Source organism: Nasonia vitripennis, chromosome 4 (assembly GCF_009193385.2).
Source record: "Nasonia vitripennis strain AsymCx chromosome 4, Nvit_psr_1.1, whole genome shotgun sequence".
Classification (NCBI taxonomy): Eukaryota; Metazoa; Arthropoda; class Insecta; order Hymenoptera; family Pteromalidae; genus Nasonia; species Nasonia vitripennis.
Genome location: NC_045760.1, coordinates 11,242,939 through 11,261,599, shown reverse-complemented (window position 1 = coordinate 11,261,599; position 18,661 = coordinate 11,242,939). Strand labels below are relative to the sequence as shown.

General features: G+C 47.0%; 1 protein-coding gene and 1 long non-coding RNA gene across 4 annotated transcripts in view; one reads left to right on the top strand and one right to left on the bottom strand.

Moving 5' to 3' along the window:
- The window catches only part of LOC103316520, a 218,758-nt gene that overhangs the window by 86,723 nt on the left and 113,374 nt on the right, over positions 1–18,661 (top strand). The gene's annotated exons all lie outside the window — the stretch shown is intronic.
- LOC100679963 lies at positions 15,746–16,763 on the bottom strand. 2 transcript variants are annotated; one of them, XR_001729515.2, is made up of 4 exons: positions 16,631–16,763; positions 16,508–16,561; positions 16,237–16,434; positions 15,746–16,164 (listed from the first exon to the last, which is right to left on the bottom strand). It is a non-coding gene; the product is annotated as an uncharacterized LOC100679963 (long non-coding RNA). The 2 variants fall into 2 exon arrangements; XR_134136.4 differs by having other exon boundaries at positions 16,514–16,561.

The following is an 18,661-nucleotide window of genomic DNA, read 5'->3' as shown; positions in this document are numbered from 1 at the left end:
GAAAGCTATCTGTCTCGACGCTCTCAGCTCCCTAATCGGCCATTCAGTTTCCTCATTGCAAACATGTGCGCACGCGAATACAATTAATCGCTGCGATGTCGTGTTCCGCTTGTAAAAATTACACGCTATTTTCAATTCGATAAATGGGAAATGTCTGCTCGTAAATTCTATCTTCGAGATGCGCAAGTCGGACTCGTGCTCGAAATGAATTTCGCGTTATCAGCGGCGTGTACCACTTCTCGACTCTCTCTCTCTCTCTCTCTCTCTCTCTCTCTCTCTCTCTCTCTCTCTCTCTCTTCGCCTCGACGATTCCAAGAACGGCTGCAATCGACAGCAAAAATGTCAGCCGTCTTTCGGAGAATTATAACTGAGAGCGATAGCCAAATGTCATGAGAAGAGGTTATCGGGTCGGTGAGAATGCGACGACGACTACGACGAGGACGGCCTATGACATCGATCAGTCTGCGTCGCTCTCGGCGATGAACCCTGACCGTATCGTTTAACATTAATTATTATTGCCTCTTCAACACTTTTCTCGTACGCGAAAACGTTATTTACGCCTTCAGATAAGATGCTTATAGCTCGGACGGACGCACGAGCTTGTCGAAGCTTTTTTGTCGGGCCGAGCGTTCATTAACAGAAGATATTCGAGTGTCGTTCGCCGCTTGTCATTGTCGTTGCGAACGCGAGTTAACAATTTTCCATTAAGATTAGCGGGGCTGCTTTTTTATTAAATCTGCGAGTCAAAAGCTGATACGCTGCGACATGGCAATTAATTTATATGTATCTTAAGGTATGCTGTTTTTTAATGCTCGATAATAATTAGTGTAACTTTTAACCGTCAACAATAGAAAACCTAGAACCCACATGCAACGATCATCAACGAAATATCGTAATCACAAATCCACCGTATAAGTCGCTCGATAAAACTAGAATTTCGTCTGCGCTATCTCAGGCTCCAATTAGAGCATGGCTTTCCGCGAACCATCGCAAAAAAATGCGCTAAGAGGCATCGCGTCAGGCCGGCTGTGTAACAACAAAAAAGACGCGTCGCTATCGCCTCATAATACACTCAAATCAAGCGCTTCCATTTTTTCCGATTTTTTCGCCCGCGCGCAATATCTCATCGGACGCTATCATCAGCGACGACAGCCATCATCGACACGGTGCCATAAATCGAGCTCGCGATTAGTATATTAAGCTCACACATGACGGACAACAAGAAGCTTGCGCATAATATTATAGACGAAAGTACAGAGCATGCAGACAGCGAGTCGCTCGCTGCTGTGGGTATATCGTGTCTCGGAGCGACTGCCGAGTTATGAATGGAGCCAGTGTGCGGTCACGTCAGTAGAAGTGCGTGAAGCGTGCTACTGCTGCTGCGGGAGGTTAGTTACGCACTGCTTGCGCCCGAGGCCTCGGCGGGGTTGATGCGTCGTGTCGTCTCCGTGTGGGATGTGGATATGCCGAATTCGCGGGATTGAAAGGCGTATCGTGCGCGTGGAATTACGTAAACACGTGTAATGCTCCCCATTTTGTTCTCTCATATAGCTGATGATGTATTCACTTGAAACGCGTTTCAAGTGGAAATTTCTATTGTTTACGTATAGATGATTACATTCCACACGAGTCGGAATGTGACTTATCGATTGACAAGTCACGAGGTGTCGAAGGTGGAATTCAAAAGCACAATAAAGAGCCGAAAGCAAGACGTCGTTGACATCTGTCGACCATCTGTCATACGATCCGATTCCTCGGCGATCCCTCGAAAAACTCGTCCTCTCTTTTTTTCACTCTCTCTTTCTACTCCCACACTCGCTCTCGCGGCGGTGACGGTATCTGCATCCCGAGAACATAATATATCTCCAGTCTAGTGTCACTGAACGTAAACTGCGATGTAAGGAGTCCTTTTACGCAATGCAGTCCGAGCGCGTCAACCGCTCATCGTGACAAAAACCGGCGACAGAGACGAGGCTGCAACGGCGGTACACAGTGACTCGCTTGTCCTTTCAGCGGATGCTACCGCGCTCGCGCGCGTTTTGAAAGAAAACACGGAGCCGCAGATTCATCGGCAGATTGAGTCGAGGGAGAGAAGCAGTGGTCTTGATTTGCCGGGGGAATTTCGCTCGACGGCATTTGCGATTCACCGCTGCTGTTGCTGCTGCTTCTTATTTTTCTATTAGGCACACGATGCTGTAGCTTCTAAGAATAACATCAGCAGCGTACTCGCGAGTTGTAAAATTGTCGAGTAGAAACGGACGCGATCTGGTCGGACAGAAAGACACTTTCAAATGAATCAAACTGCGGCAACAACGTGCAATTAATTTAATAACAAGGGCCAACCGGCGTCTTCTCGAACGAGCGACTTTGGGACAAGCCCACCTACTCGATCGATCAGCTTGGTGAATCACTGCGCCCTGGCGTGTGTATGCTATAACACATCGGATCACCTCCTATATACGACTTCCTTCAAGTGTATAACAGCAGCGCCGGATGCGCGCAATTCGCGGCACGCGAACACGTGCTGTCGGCAGATAAGGGACGGATTACCGCCGTTGTCGTCCATGCTGCTTTAAGTTTTCCTCCGGACGCGAACGCGGTGCCTGCTTATGAGGACGAAACGCCGACAGATCAGGTGCAAATTGCGACCGGCGATGGGGGCGGCGCGATAGGCTTAAATGATTGTTGGTTTTTGGGCTATTGAGCCGCTTGTCGAAGGGGCTATAAAATTGTTTGCCTTTCGAATTTAATAGATTAATTCAGCGATGATTTTGTTTCTGTTTCAGGTGAGTCTTGTGTAACATTATACATATATTATCGATCATTCCCTGGCTACAAGTTCGTTATGTTTTGTCCCGAATTATAATTATGCGTCGTGTTTTTAAGATAGTGTATAGAAGCGCTAGTAGCCCGAAGGACGAAAAAAAGCTGTAAACTCGTGCCAAACTTTGCAGCCCTTATATACCGACCTCGAGCCCAACATCCCTTAACAAAGTCGTCATTTCCGTTCAATCCCCCGTTAAGCTCGCAATTCAAAGCCAGTGAGAGAGCGAGAGAGTGCACAGCTTTAACGAAACTTTGCGCGAGCGAACAATCAAAACGGAGAGACTCTTCTCGCTCGCGGCTGGCTCCGTAAAAACTAGCTTCATAATTGATTTTGTTCTTCGGCGGAAGTTGGCATGCGCTCGGTACCTGCTGCCTACCTGTTATATATATACACGCTCTTGCGCCGGTATAACGCAAAAGTTGGGATGGCTGGTGCTGCGCTGCTGCAAGAAAGGCAAGCTCGGACCCGTTAAAACTTCCGCGTGGAAAATCACGATCGCTGCGCTCTTTGGAAGTTGGGACGAACGACGAGAGATAAGAGGGTGTGTGCATGTGCGCGTCTGTGTTCAAGCTGTTGTACACCTATACGCGGACGCACTGAGTTGAGAAAATGTACAAGTCGCAATCTGGAGAAGTTTTTTTTGTATAATTGTGACAAAGTTTGTTGAAAATTTTTCTATACTACTAATCAGTGCAAAGTTTGTTGAAAATTTTTCTATACTACTGATCTCGTGGAAATATACTTCGACATTTATTATAAAATCGATGATTCGTTGTATCATATTTTATATCAAGTCCACACTATACCTATTTAAGTATTCTCTTCTTTCGGGCGTACAAAGACGGTCACATTTTTTGTACATATGATTTCTTCAAGAGGAAATCAAGCTAATCAATCGTTTTGTTCGTGCTTAATACCCGGTTATGTACCGCGCATGAAATGAGAGTCTTTGTGCCGCATGTTGCTATCGAGATCGGGATCGCGTAAATACAGTCTTCGAGCTCTCGTTTGTCAAGAGCTTCGTTGGGCTTGTCGCACCGCCTATTTTATGCATGTAAATGAGAAGCCATTGCTACGGGGACGACGGCTACACACGTGCTAGCTTTTAGTATACCTGTCCGGCATATTTTTATTTCGTATACATCTGTATACGTGTGCGTATATCGAATCTATCGTATCATCAATTTGACAGTCTATTGCTCGAATGCATAAAAATTACCGATTAAATCGCATATTCGGTGCAGTGTTTATCGCGGCGATTTGCATACGCGCACGCTTGGTGTAGACCTACATTGTTACGGATAGAATACAGATATGTATCGTGAGGTCGCGACGGGGGGAGCGGACAGAGAGAGAGAGATAGAGAGAGAGAGAGAGAGAGAGAGAGAGAGAGAGAGAGAACGGGGTAGCGCGTATTATACAGTGAACGTCGATAAAGACGGGCGCGCGCGTTGGCCGAGCTCCTATAGCGCGGAACCACTTTGGAGGTTCTGTGGCTTCTGGCCCCCAGCTAGGGGTGACTTGGCACCCTGAGACTGTTTCGACACCAAAGGGAGCTTGCTCCATTGCTTTGAGGGTCCCACGTTACACGGAGAAGCCGAAAGGCGGGCCGTGGCACGTTCTCGGCTGAGGAGCGAGGCGACGTGGCGACGGCCCTTTACATGTAAGGTGTTACGCGTACAATTTAAAGGTTCGCGCGCGACAAGTTCTGTCTCTCTCTCTCTCTCTTTCTCCCCGCGACGCCTCGACAGCCATCAGCGGCGTATTAGGCGGCGATTAGCATAGGTGGGGGGCAGTGGCGATCCAGATCGATGAAGGATCGACGGCAGTGAGATGCACTCTGACCCTTGGTGCGAGTAGTTGATCGCGATACAGGCTGCTACTCATTTGTGGTTACGTTATAAATAAAGATTCAACCTATAATATTGTTTTCTTCTAATTGTGTGTTCGACTTCAAATTATTACCGAGATCCTTGGACCAAGTTTTATCCTTAACATACATATACCGAATAAAAGCCGTAAACCTTATCAACCCTCCGAATCTAAAATTGAATTATCATTCCCGGAGCTTTTCACCCACTCATTACATACCCAATTTATTAAATCATCCGCGCGCTTGGTGTGCAGTATATACGTCGCGGTAAAAACGAAATCTCGAATCAAGCCATCAATTTGCCAATTTCGTAAGTTGACGCACGACGCAATTTCGCCGCCACCGTGACCGTCGTCGTGGAGAGCCTGTAATTATCGAGCATTACCCGGCGCGACATGGGCGCCGCGGCAAAAGCTTGATTGGCGCGCGTATATAGCCGCTCGCGCGAGCATTAGCATAACTGCACCTACCGCCTTTCGCGGGAAAAGTCGCCGACGAGCGATAAAAGTGTCAGACCGCGCGCGTTCTCTCTTTCTCTCTTGGCTCTACGTATATATGTATATACCGCGAAATATTGCGCGCGCGCGGGGTTGTCCAGCGCTTATAAATCATTCTAATAACCGAGCGGGCGCGCGGTCGCGCAGGTGGAACCAGCCGAATAACGCCGTTCCGTTTGTGACGCGATGCCGCGCGTGTGTTATACAATATGATATGCATGAATTATTCAGCGCTTGCTCGGGAGATTTGCATGCGAGGAACATGGAATTCGTCGGACGCTTTTCGATACGCTCTGCGTTCGTTAAATACTTCCGCCAAGTACATTGATTTTTTTTCAACTTTTGGGGGTAGAAGGATACTTGCGGCTTACATTGCTTTTGCGTTTGCGAGAATGTTTGACGTGCCGGTATTTTAATTCGTGAAAATTGCGATTCGCCGGGATTTATGAATTTAATTAAAATTGTTCGCGGCGTACGACGAATAATTGTACACTATGAGAACATGCTGCATGCACACACCTGATCATGGTTGTGCGGAGTTACACTGTTGGGATTTTCGATGATGCCGATATTGTGGATCGGAGCGCCGGTACCTGTAGTTCAATTAGCACCGAATAATTAGCGGAGCAACGTTCCATTAGCAGAGGACACCGCGCGGTTCGTGGTCATTGTTGCTAACAGCTACAATGATTTCCCCGCTTTTGTCTGCGTTAGGAGCGTTTCGTGCGCAGCTGTTAACAGAAGCATTTGCCTTTTCATGATTTTTTTTTATTCTATGCAAACGATGAACTGAGATTGGTTACATGCGCATTCACTCAACGGAACGGACCGGCAAAAAAGAAACAAATATTTAAATTGCCATCTTTCCAGACCTAAATAATTCTCGCGTTTGATAAAACCGCAGACGAAAAAAGGCCTGCACGCACTTTTACAGCTCGGAATAATAGCGCATTCCATCAGGGGCAATATTCCTTACCGGTATTACTCTCGCTTCGACGAATAAAGCTGATGCACTGCGCCGAGAAAAAAAGCACAAGCCTAACACTTCGACATTACACCCTAACACAGGCCCCGATCGTTCAGAAAATGATTGAAAATCTAAAAGATATAAGCCGCTGATGGTTCTTTAATCGAATAATCCAGGGACAATGAAAAATTGCGATAGAGGAAAAGGAGAATCGCGCGCGCGCGCGCGCGAGCATTGGGAAATAACAAGAGAAAACATCAACAACACGAGCGTTAGCTCTCGATCCGCGAGCGCACACAGAAAGGCATCCCGGCGGCGGCGGAGAGTATAACCGAAGAGAGAGAGAAAGATAGAAGGATACAACACGCCGATGTGGTAGCGCGAAGCTGATAGAGCCATAAATAGCTCCATAGCTCATTGATCCGCATAATCGCATGCATTACCGTTCGTTCCTCCTCCACCGCCGCCGCTCTTTCGTGCCTGATTCGTTCTCTCTCTCTCCCTCTCTCTCTCTCTCTCTCTCTCTCTCTCTCTCTCTCTCTCTCTCTCTCTCTCTCGCGCGCGCGCGCGCTGACCGTTTCGTCGGCGGCTTCTCGCTTTTCGTACCGCGGGCTATGTGCCGTACATGCATTATTTTGCCGCTGAATGAAGGATCGCGTTCCGTCTGTGTGCGTTTGTGTGGTTATGCGCATGTGTGCGAAACGAAAACCCGTGCCTGCGCTGGACCGTCCATCCGGCCAAGCGGGAGAGAAGATCCCGCTTCAATAATGCACCTCTAATCCTGCTGACGCTACGCTACCACCACCGCCGGGCTCGTCTTATTACACGGCGCCTATCGTCATTAACATTTTACGCGCTGTCTAATAATAGAGTTTTGCCTTCTTTTTTTACCGAGTTTACTTTAATCTTGCACGGCTAACGCTTGTTTACGGCGTGCACGGTATTATATTATATCATATACGCACGTCGTATAAGCGCATGCCACCAGCGTAGTTGTAGCAAAGCTAATTAATTCGTTACCAGCCGACGCATTCTTTCGAGTATCAGCCTCCCCCGCCCTCTATGCGCCAAGAGAAGAGAAAACTTTTTCTCATGGCTCGCACGCATCGAGCTAATCAACCCGAGAGATATTAGCCTCTCGAAAAGCCTCCACAGCGCTCGGGGTGAAAAATCATCTGCGACTCCAGAAAGTCGTCATCCGACGCGTCTGCACAGGAAACGAATCAGATTTCCACGCGAGAAAGAAGCACCACCAGATTAAAAAAAAAATAAAAAAAACGAAAGAAAGGAAGAACAATACAAGGTGCATCATCACACACACACACGCGCGTGTGCGAGCATCAGGCACAGGTATATAGCGCCGGCGGCGGCGTTGAAAAGTGGGTCCAGGCGTCCCGCGGGGGCGGCCGCTTTGTGGCGGGTAATGGCGTGCCGAGAAGAATGGGAAATGTCACCAGGGGGCGAACCTTGACCTTGATTCCCTTTTTTCCTCGCCGCGGCACTCGCGAGCGAGTATATAATATATAGACTCTCGGACTGGCGGCGAGTCGCGCCGCGTCATTAGTCCTCTCTCCCGTCGACGCCAGGAGGGTATACATTCTTCATTTTCGACGGCCGTGGGACACCGGACATGCATGATTGTCAATTAACTTGATCTCCCTCGTGTGTTATTATAACTCTTCGTGAAGCTGCGCGCATCGGTTTTTCGTCAAACGAATGTAATGCTACACGACAGTAGAGTGTAATTCGACTTGTCTCGCTTCTCTGTCTAAACTGGCCAAATTAACATTATACAGCCGCGGCGTCTCTTCCAGCGAAAATAATTAGCCTGGCGTATAACTGTGCGATGGGAAAAAAGCCGGCGTTGATTTAGCACCATCGCACCACGCGTCTCTCGTTTTTAAGGCACGCCTCGCACAACGGTTTCCTAGGAAGTGCACTAAAAGTTTAATTCCTTCTGGGAAGATTTAAAAGCGTAAGGAAATTAGCATAATCACTACGACACAGAAGCGAGCGCGCGCGCATAAACTCCGATACGCATGCAGCCCGAAAAGCGATGGTCATCGGCGATCATCGCACGCGCGTGCGTTTAGGTTTAATGACACACGGCCGCGTCCTTAGAGCCTCGTAAAAAGCCTAGAATGGCATGTCAATGAGCGGGGACGCGAAACTGTCGCCGACGCTCGGGAATAAAACCTGCCGTGTGTTCGATGCTTATGAACGGCCTCGCGCTGAAAAGGAGAGGAACGTTGCCGCCGCCGAAGCATCGCTTAATAAAATTGCGGACAATCGTTAAAATAGGACAATACACACGCGGTCACGTCGCGAGAGAACGTTTAATGCGCGCATGTAAATTGCGCTTTTACATAAGCTGCGACGTGTGATAGATTATTGCGCGAGGAAAACGTACGGATTTGACGGTCAAGAAATAAAATTACTTCTTTTTAGCAACGTGGAAGCGCGTTATTCGAGAAATTCATGCGAAACAATATTAGTCGGCAAGTGTGCGGCTTCGACAAAAATATCCGCTGATTTATACCGGATAATTGATGCGTCGCATCATCGTTTTCATTTAATATCCCATAAATAAATTATCGAAGAAACATTTTTTTCTTCATATAAATCCTAGTACAAATCTTCCCGAACTATCGCATTATTATTTTTATGTGAACGACGAGTAATGACACCTATTATATATCTCGGCGATTGTTCAAAGCAGTTCCGTAGAAGCAGCATAAATCATCTTCGATTTTCAATACTCCGCTCTCGCGGTGTAGTGTGACTCTCGGCAACGTAAATCCATCCTTTCGCAATAATATTCCGAAGGTCGTTGTCGCCACTCTTGTCCTTTTATCTCTAATACATCCACTGGAGTATTAGGTATAGCTCAGCAGCTCTGGTGAGATTTCACTGAGATACACAACGAGCGGTGCTTAAAAGCTTTCGAGTCGCAGACAAGCGCGCACAGACAGAGTCGTGTTCTATCGTCCTCTGAAAGAACCGGGGGCTGGACCGTACCGCATCATAATTCGATCGACTCGTCGGTATAAGGGCGTGACGACCTCAACGCGCATCTATCTATCCGAGAGAGAGAGAGAGAGAGAGAGAGAGAGAGAGAGAGAGAGAGGGAAAGAGCGAGAGAGAGAAAGAGCGAGAGATGAAGACAGAGGTAAAAAGCTGACTAGGAAGAAACAACGCTCTCGTCCCCGGATCATATCTCTTGCGCTTTACGCTGCGGTATCTTATCGAGCGAGCAGCTCTCCCGCAAATGTATTTCACCTCGGGGGCAGGAGGCGACGACGCAATTGTTTTCGGCCGGCGAAGATATAGAGAGCGAGCGAGTTGGGAATTGGGTAACTCATCAATATGGAGCAGAGAAGCCGGTGTCCAATCCGTCCTGGGGCAGCCCTCGGGCGCATTTCAGCCCTTCCGAAGGTTACAAGGCGGTCTTTCGACTGTCATTCTTTGATTGGCTTTTAGAGCGAGCCATCCACTCCTGCCGCTCTCGGCTTTGTTTTTTTAATCTTCCCGCGCCTCTCGGGTATATTATACGCGGGCATAGAGGAACGAAGGAGAAGACGACAGACTTCTTTCGCCCTCGTTTCTCGTGCTGCTTTGTTTTTTGGGACTCTTCGTTTGCCCCGGTCGTAGAGAATAATCAGCGGCGAAATTTTATTAGCGTTTTATTGCTGTTTACCTTTTTGTGGCTCGCACTCGTTGGGCAAAACTGTCCCCGGCCATTCGGTTTAATCAACTTCTGCGAGCGATGTTGTTGCATCAAACTTTCATGATTGCACGCTGCCCAGAAAAAAAGAACCAGCAAACTAATCCGGTCGATTAGGTTCTTCGATTCTTCTTAAAAGATACACGAGTTCTCCCGTCTCGCGAGTTTATCGCTCGGGATTATCCGCGCAGCGAGACAAAACTATATGGCGCACTCGGTCTCGAGCGTGAGCGCGAGTTATATTATTGCCGCGCTTCTGCATCACGTCAACCGCATGTCATCCATTATCGTTTACGGCCGGCTAATTAGCGGTATCTAATGGCCTGTTTAAGAACGTCGCAACTCGTGCGCGCGCTTTGGATTTCGCTTATAATAAGCGAAATTTACGAGCTTCTTTATGGAACTGAATGTGCACACGTGAGAGGGTTATATTGCAGCGCACAGCAATTTGCCGTCGTGTTGTTTCCGAAATTGCTATACGCTAAATTATTTTTTGTTCTCTTCTCACGCTATGTCGCTACTGCTTCGTCTTGGCTTTTCGTAACGTTTTAAATGCGATGAAACATGCGTTCGAATTTTGACTACTCGTCCACGCCTTGTTACCATTCAATGCTTAAACTGCCCTGGAGGAAGCAAAACAACGCCGTCGAAATCACTCACGGCCCATTAAATTTCGTTCCCACTAATTCCACTCTCGGCGAACAAAAAGAAGAGAAAAAGAAGCATCGCCACCCTTTCTCTCCATCTTACAGCTCCAAGGCGCACCGGGAGCAGCGCATCCAGAAGTACTCGAGAGGCATAACCTCCCGCACCAATAACTCTTCGTCTTCCGCAGCCCCCAATATCTTATCCCAAGCGTCGGCGGCAGCAGCAGCAGCACAATACGTTCCGTCGAGTGATTGTGTGAGCTGCAGCAGCAGCAGCAACCGAATGACGGATCCTCCCGAGTCACAACAGCGATGCTCGTTACCAACTCCGGGCTCCGGCCGGCATCAAAAGCGCCGTGTAACGTCGCCTGAAAACAGCGCATTTGTTAAATCTCGCCTGAGCCCTCCCGCTATATTATACCGGGGAGTCATCAGGCCATCGCCAGCAGAGGAGAAACGAAAAATTAGAGAGCGAGAGAGAGAGAGAGAGAGTGAGTTTGAAAACAAAAAATAATCGAGAAGTCGAAAAAGGAGAGAAAAGAGAGGGCGGAAGACCGATGCGAGGAAATAAATCAGTGCTAACCAGACCTATAATGCGCGTGGGAGACGCGGAAAAGAGATAGCGCGGCTTATTCGCGCTCTTTTTCCTCGCGCGCGCGCGACGCAAATATACACGTCCCGCGGAGTGATCGAGGCTCCTACCGCGCCCCTTTGATCTCTCTCTCTCTCTCTCTCTCTCTCTCTCTCTCTCTCTCTCTCTCTTTCTCTCTTGTATACGAGAGGAGGTGTATATAGGAAGATTTCACGTGGGCGCGAGCGCGAGGTGATTTACGAAAAGGCAAGTGCCGCGCTCGCGGGACAAGAGAGATGTTATTGCGCCGGATATGCGCTTGCCCAGAGGACTCGATGGGATCGCGATGCTTTGCGTCTTATTTCACGCGTTCGACTGCGTTTCGTTCTCCCTGCCGTATAGGTGTACACGTACATACGGGCTCGCTCGTTTACTTTTTCCCTTTACAGCGTTCGCTCGCGCTCGCGCCTCTTATTTATCGCTGCCTTAACTGGTGTAATTTAAAAGAGCTACAAGCTCGCGTTATTTTAATGCCCGAATGGGGGACTTTAAATAATAGTAAATTAAATTATTATTAGTCCGCGCTGTATTTATGTACACGTGTTTCCGGCTCGTGTACCTATATGTGACGTTGTTTTGCTCTCCGGGACGTTTATTACCAACTACTTTTTTTAAATAAAAAGGCACACGATGAATCTTTTTGGAGTACAAGTTTTAGAATCGATTCGTATCGTAAAGTCACCTAATTGCCACTTAAGCGAGCCTCATATCGGTCCTCGCGCATTATAAGTCTCCGAAAAAAGAATGCCTAATTAAACGAAACTCGATCCTCAGGCAAATCGCCAAAAAAAAAGAATAATCCTCATATTCTCCGATTTCACCCCTCGACTTTCTACTGGCTTGCGGGAATACCGCGGAAAGGGCATATTATTAATTCTTTAATTGCCCGCTTTCAGCGTGAATCCCCCTTTCAAAATCCGTAATGAACGGTGTATATATGTATACCACTGGCTCGCAGCGCGCGCGCGAGAGAAAGAAAAATAGAAGGAGAGGGAAAGCGACTCGCTAAGTATCGGCGCGCGCGAGTGCGCCCGGTAGCAATTTATTCATTGCGAGCCAGCGCGCCGCTAACTGGTCTCTCTCTTTCTCTCTCTCTCTCTCTCTCTCTCTCTCTCTCTCTCTCTCTCGTATTGAAAAGCCCGCCACGGTAATCTGCATTCATTTGAATAAATAAGCGATCAATAACCAATAATAAGTCGACCGATCGCCGGTTTGTCATCTTAGCAATCCATCCGGCCGATAAAGCGTTGCTGCTGCTGCTGCGAGTGCGTTTTACGTGTGTGATGTATGCAGGTGGTTCGAGCTACTTCTCTTTCTGGAGCAGCGACTTGCCATCCTCTTGTGTTACACGGCTTCCGTCAGACGTGTTCATGGCTGTCTCCTTATATCTGTCGTTTGATGGATAGACCTGCTCGTGCGCATGTATAATTTTTATCAATTTTCCTTACGATTTTACTCGCTTATTACAATCGAAATGACTCACGAGTCGGCTTTCGTCTCTCCGCGGATTTATCATGTTCCCAGCGGTATCTTATTTTTCTGCGCGAAACCGATATTTACAATATACGATAAATTTACGATATTTACAAACATCGATAAATCTCCGGAGAGGAAACAAAATCAGTTAATAAAACCATTAATGAAGCGGGAGAGAAATAGAGCCTGCGGACGTTTGCGCCTTTTAAAAAATTCCAATATACGAATCTCCGCGAGCCGGCTGCACGAAACCTAATATTATCATTAAATTTTTCATCTGTCCTCGTCCGGTCGCCCTCGGACACAAAAATAAAAAATAAAGAAGAACACGAGCTGGATCTTAAATTTAGAAAATTATAATAGACTCTTGTCAAAACGCGTGGGCTGCACTACTCACACATTAAAAAAGTCAAATTTATGTACTCCAAAAAAGCGCGCGCGTCCCCTGTCCTCGTAAGGTATACGACGGGGAGAGAGACAAGAAAAAAAGAAGGAAGACGAAGTCGAAGAAGAAGAGCACCGTCCGGTCGAGAAGAGATAGATAGATAGATAGAGAGAGAGAGAGAGAGAGAGAGAGAGAGAGAGAGAGAGAGACAGAGAGAGAAAAGGAGACGAACCAGCAGCGCGCGCGTCATCTTCCACTGTTCTCTTTTAAACTCGCGGGTCGGTACCTACAACTCGGTGAGCTGGCTCAGAGACACTCGTATACAGGTATATAGGTTCTTCATATATACAGGTACACACGAGAGGACGGGTCTCCAAGCGACCCGAGGAATAAAAGAAAGAGCGCGAGCGCTCGCGAGCGGTCGACTCGCGGTTAATGGGATCGAGCGAGACCTGATGTACCATCTCTCTTCGGCTGCCGCCGCCGCTGCGGCTACTCTCGTCGCTCCCACCTTCGCGTTCCCTTGACAAGGACGATCGAAAAAGAAAGAAGCCAAATAGATGAGAGAGAGTGAGAGAGAGAGAAAAACGAGCCGCGGAGAAGAAGAGGAGGAGGAGGATGGAAACAAGGAGAGCGCGCAGGAGAGCGTGTGATGCTCCCAGGCTGATGCTCGTCGACGACGACAACACCCAATGAACGACCGCAGAAAAACTTAAGCAATTTGAGTCCCTGTGTGTTGCTTATTACCAATCGTAGCTCGTCAGTCACAAATTGGTTTGGGGGGACCTCTCCTCACGTGTGCGTGCTCTGATGCTGTGTTAGACTCTCTCTCTCTCTCTCTCTCTCTCTCTCTCTCTCTCTCTCTCTCTCTCTCTCATTCACTCTCTCTTTCGTTCATCCGTTATGGTAAATGTGTATACACCGAGACCCATACTCTTATGCACACCGCGAAGATCTAACCGATTTACCTTGAATGCCTGCACCGTACGATCGTACGAACGCAGCTACTCGCCTACATGCGCGCATACGTCCTCGAGAAGAAGTGCATTTGCAAGTGAGATTAAGTCCGGTCGGGTTGACGAGACGTTCGCACGTGTGTACTCGAGGGCGTACACCGCTGTATGCAGTGAGCCTTCGAGGATATAACCCTCGGCCCCCCTCTCTCTCTCTCTCTCTCTCTCTCTCTCTCTCTCTCTCTCACTTGCGTGGACCGTGAAACTCGGCGCATCCTGAGAAATTGAAAGAATTACCGCGTAACGTGTATAAACGGCCGGGGGTTCGTTCGCCTTCTTATATTCTCTATACACTTCACCGCTCGTCCGTTTGTCCTTCGGCTGACGATGCTGTGGCAGATGGAATCGCGCACGACTATACTCTGGCCACCTTTGTTTTTGCTCCTTCTCTTCTCCCGGGCTTGATTTCACTGTTTACAGATATACGCCGCACTCGAATGTAACGAGGAAATCATTCGTCCTCTCGCCATTACTATTATCTGCCTTTCAACCGAATTTCGCGTTATCAATATAGCTACACAATAAGGAACGCGAAGTGAAGGATGAATGAGGAAGCAAATTGGACTCCGCGAGCCCGACTAATTGTCGTACACCTCGAAACCGACCGCAAGAATGTGGTCGGTCTTTTTATTCGTGCATTCATCCTCCGCGCCTCAATATTCGAATGAATGGCCGGACGAGCGACGCAATCTCTGCAGAAAAATAGAGGCAGTAGAATAGCAGAAGCGAAGGAGTAGCCCAGTAGAGTGAGAGAGAGAGAGAGTGTGTCTACGGGTCCGGGAAGCGATTCTACGGCGAATCCGCTGGCTATCGTAATGAGAAAAGACTCTCTAAGCGGTCCCCCGTATTATGAGCCCCCTTCGAACGTGTTGCAATCTCCGAGAGACAATGGACCAACCGATGAGCCGTGTGCCCACCCCCTTCTTATTCTCTCTGTCCTTTTCACGGGCGCTCTCTTACGTGCAAAAAGACCAGAGGCCCGATAATAACCGCGACGTCGTCGTCCCGATGATGCTCATTTTCTCTCTCTCTCTCTCTCTCTCTCTCTCTCTCTCTCTTGCTCTCCCTCTCACTCACTCACACGAAGAAAGGGACAGAGTTGGCCAAAATGAAGAAGGTGGAGGGACGAGAGGCCCTTTTTACCTACTCGGCCCCGGGGCGGTCGGCTGATGCAGCGCGTCGCACCGGTGTATTGCTATCTCTACCCCGGGACGCGATGAATATCGGTATCTTTCGGACCGAGCGCCCGACACTCCCACTCAACGGGCGAGAGGTTCGTATGCGTTATACATGTATGTGCGTGAACGCACATATAACCCCGGCAACACGTGAGAACGCGTGTGTGCGAACGGAGGGATATATATGTACACGGAGAGCCAAGGAGTCCCTTCAGCCTTTTTCGAGGGGCCTTCATTATGCCGCGCTGTCCCGAAGACACCTGCCAAGGCACTTCTTTTCTTATTCTGCGGCTGCGCTGCTGCCTCGCGTCTTCTTGCTCTTCGTTTGAGCTTTCCTTATTATGAGAATCGAGGCATGGATTTCAAGATGATTGAGCAGAGATTAGCGAGACTGCTGCTAGGCTAATGTATTTTCTACGCAAATGTTTTGCGATGGACTACATATGTGGATGCGGCAAAGGATACTTCTTCCTCCTGCTTTCTTTTTCTTTCGCGAGGTATGAGTAATAATGTTATTCACGCGTGCATCTGGTTCTCACTTTGTTTTCTTTGTTCAGCACATTTATTGTTGGAGAAGATCACAATACAATTCTCCGAAATTTAATTTATTCTACAGGAGGTTGGCTTCAACCATTTTATCAATTTCGTCAATTTTACTTGACTCCTCCAGACCCTTATGCTTCCCATCGTGCCGTGGGGGTGGTCCATGTTTAAAAAAGACTTTGCTGTCGTGTTCTTTACGATGCGACGGTGGTGGTCCATGCTTGTGAAAATCTTTTCGGTCGTGATCTATGTGATGAGGAAACGGGCCATGGTTGTGAATGTAATTTTTATCGTGTTCCTTATGATGAAGAGGTATTCTGTGCGGGTGAAGCTCTATTTTGCCATGTTCTTTGTGATTGAAAACTAGTTTATGGTGATCGTTACAATCATTGCCTTCCCCTTCCTGTCAAAATATCACTCAGTATCAGGATTTACAACATGGAATTTCTCTTACAATGGTTCAAATAATATTTACCTGTTTTATTTCGTCTTGTAATTCCTTCAAGGGTGCTTCTGTTCCATAAACAATAACTATTTCCTTTTTGGGTGTAAAATACAAAAGATATCATTTTGAATATTACAATATGCTATATTTGTATATGGAAATGACTACATCACTATCATCATCAGTTTTGTCTTTTTCACTGTCAAAGCTCGGCCTGGTGCTTGGTATCTGTTCAAAAGAGAAAAGCGATACTTAAATACAAATAAATTTATTATTTAAATAGCTAAAAATGTGAGTTAACTGCTACGTTATCATCTTGAAGATCGTCCTTATTTGTTTCGAATTCATCGGTTAGCTGCAACCATACAATAAATAGTTATTCTTGAATAAGTTTAAAGAAATTCGGTGATGGACATTAAGTTACCTCTGCATCGATTGATAATGCAACTGCCAACATAGAAAAAATCGATAGTCAATAAAAATGTTTGCATCATGATTTCATTTACTTTCTACTGCCTCGTTCCAATGTACATCATACCCTTATATACCACTTGTTTCAATCATATTTTGCACATTACAGAAAAAAAACCTTATCATGCATTCGTGCATCGTGAAAGAAAAATACCCTTTTCAGTAGTCACGTAATGAATGACTTTTCTTATTTCCATGCAAATAAGTTTCTAATATGCATGTATTCGTCAACGAACGATTATGTAATGTACAAAACTGTATAATTTCACGAATTTGCGAAAATGATCTCTTAGAAAAAAACTCGGCACAATATTGAAGGGGCAAAATAACGACCCCATAAAAAATTATTACGACGACCCAACGAGCCGTTGCCAAACAATCGTCATCTCAGTGCTCGGCCTCACGTAATAACACGATTGAAAACGCTGCGAGAGCTAGACATTCATCAAGCCATCGGTCATTAAAAAGAAAACAAGAAAAAAAGTAACCCACGGATCCTTGCATATACATTCTAATGACAGGGGATTGGGAATATAAAACCTCGCAAGCGAAAAAGATACTCCCTATCTCAGCTGCGATTCCTCGAAGCTGGAGAGCTAATTGGTGCGGCGCTCGCGTAGGACCATAAACTGTCGCCTGCAATCAAGGATGCGCTGACTAGCCCGCGGCGGCGCACACACCGAATGTATCAGCAGCGGCGAGGAGAGGAGATCGGCTCTCTTTCTACAACCGCCGCATACGAATTTACATTTAGAAAATATAATGAAGCAGCCGAAGGAACCATTAGTCGTTCGGAGATGACAGACGGTCTCGGACCCCCGCAGCTCCTCTTCCAGCTCGTGGCTGCAGCAGCGGCTGTTTCCTCTGTTCGCCTTCTGAAACAAAGCCCGAATCGGATCTATAAGTATGGGCGTATGTGTGCAGCCTTGCCGCGAGTGGAATACGAGTGCGTGAAAGAAAGAAAAATGAAGGAGTACAGCCTAATGACATCGATGCTGTTGTTGCGGATTTTTTTTATCGCGTGGCTTTATTGAAATTGGTCGCATACATACGAAAGGATATTGCGAGTGACTTAATTTTTTCACAAACTCAACGCGTGCCGTATAAAAGTATTACTTAAGACGACCGTAATGTTATAATAAGTTTTCGAAATAAATGCTAAAGGTCAAAGCAATTTTTCATCATAACTCTCCGTACGCCGGTGTCAACTGACTTCCCGATCGATCAATCTTCAAAATCCATTTAAAACTTACTTTGCATAATTGCCAAAAGAAGAATTAAATGACAAAACAAAAAAAGGCTCAAGCAATCAACAATCGAGAATATGTTCCTCCGATGATCTTTGACCGCCACGTCAATCATCTACATCTCCTCGCCGCACAAAGATCCTGCGAGAGAACAAAGTCACAGACTCGAGTGGTCGTATAGCAATAATTAATTCGTTAAAAGCAGGGCGTTGAAGCGGCCTTCGTCTGCATTTCATTTCACAGTCACAATAAGACGGATTAGCATTTGCGTAACACTCACTTGCAAGTATGTAATCTGTCGAGGAGAAGGTGATTACACCATTTTCATTTTTCCAAATTCTTCTTTTTCTTCTTCTTACCAAAGATTAAGAGAGTGTACCGCCTCGTTTAATCAAGCCAATCTGATATTTAATCAGGCAATAAAAACAGTGCAACATCGAACAAAAGGTGTTTACGAGAAGCCGGACATAAAGCAGCCTAGTCAACTCGGCTTTTTATTCCCATCCCTCTCGACTCACGATTGACTCTCTCGCGGCGGTTCGTCTGGCCAAGTAGACGAGAGACGTGCGCGCAGACACCGAAAAATCCAGAGCCCGTCCGTCCATCCATCTCGGAGCGAGCGAGAGGCGTGTGCACTCCCCGTGATTATTATAATTATTCTCTCTGTCTCTTCCTCGGAACTTGAGATAGAGAGATAGAGAGAGAGAGAGAGAGAGAGAGAGAGAGAGAGAGAGAGA